This window comes from Bison bison, unplaced genomic scaffold (genome assembly GCF_000754665.1).
Source record: "Bison bison bison isolate TAMUID 2011002044 unplaced genomic scaffold, Bison_UMD1.0 scf7180017845512, whole genome shotgun sequence".
Lineage (NCBI taxonomy): Eukaryota > Metazoa > Chordata > Mammalia > Artiodactyla > Bovidae > Bison > Bison bison.
In genome coordinates this window covers 1-1,475 of record NW_011476085.1, presented here as the reverse complement: position 1 = coordinate 1,475, position 1,475 = coordinate 1, and positions in this window count along the sequence as shown.

The following is a 1,475-nucleotide window of genomic DNA, read 5'->3' as shown; positions in this document are numbered from 1 at the left end:
TGATTCCTGGGTCGTTGGGAAGATCCCCTGGAGAAGGAAATGGCAGTCCACTCCAGCACTCTTGCCTGGAAAATCCCATGGACGGAGGAGCCTGATAGGCTACAGTCCATGGGGTCGCAAAGAGTCGGACATGACCAAGAGACTTCACTTTCACTTTCTAATAGCATTCTCCTCTCTTTTTTCAGGGAGGAACTATGCTAAGATTTGTCATTTGCTTTCTTTTATTTATAATACAGACTGTGTGTTAGTTTTGTATGTTTCTGAACTTTATATAGATTGTATTATATATATTCTTCAGTAACTTGCTTGTTTCTTAATATGATTTTGGGTTTTATCCATGTGGGTATTTGTAAAACTTAGCTCATTTATAGTAGCTCGTTTATAGTTTTCTCTTTTGTATAGTTAGTATTCCCTTATGTGAAATTCCACAATTTAATTACCTGTTCTGTTGACAGACATTTAGATTATTTCCAGTTCTTGCTGTTGTAGATCATACTGATGTGGATAGCCTTGCTGCATGTCTTACAGATGCATGTCTCTCTCTCTCCCTGTCACCTCACATAGGAGTGGAATTGCTGAATAACAGGTTCTGTTTTACATAATACATCAAACTGATTTTGGAAGTGGTTGTACCATATTGTACCAGCAGTGTTTGAGAGATGCTCTTTTACGATGTTTTTTTCATCACATAGTGCTATTTGCATTTATAGTTTTCTCACTCTGCATAGATATAAAATAGCGTCCCGTTGAGGTTACGATTGGCATGTCTCTGATGATCGTGGTGGTTGAGCCCCCTTTGGGAGGAGTTCTTTCACGCATTTCAAACGCCAGCCATTTGTCAGTGCTGTGTGCTGCATGTGTTTGCTCCCTATTTGTCTTGTTTTTTTCTTTTTTATTGTTACCTGTTAGTTTTTGACTTTTTTTTTTAAGATTTCAATTTTGATGTAATTTATCACTCTTATGGTTTGCCCTTTTTTATATCTTGTGAAAGTTTGCCCTTAACATAGTAATGACAGTCCCTTTTACTTTATCTTAAAAGTTGATGCTGTTCTAGTTCAGTTCTTTAATCCACCAGGAGTTTGTGACATGAGAAATAGAGTGCTAATTTTATTGTTATTTTTCCCCATGAATAACCAGATTGTCCCATTACCACTTATTGAGGCATCCAAATTTAACATCAGTATCTTTCTGGTGAAAGGACTCTCATGCATTAAAATACATAAAAGACCCTCCTTAAACGTCTTTTGCCTTCGTGTATGCTCGCTTAGATATTAAGAGCACTGCCAGTTCTGAACCATAAGCTGGGTTCAAAGTCTGTTTTGGAGGACGAGATGGTTGGATGGCATCGCCGACTCAATGGGCATGAGTTTGAGTAAGCTCTGGGAGAAATGGTGAAGGACAGGGAAGCCTGGCATGCTACAGTCCCTTGGGTTGCAAGGAATTTGACATGACTGAGTGACTGAACAACAGATGAT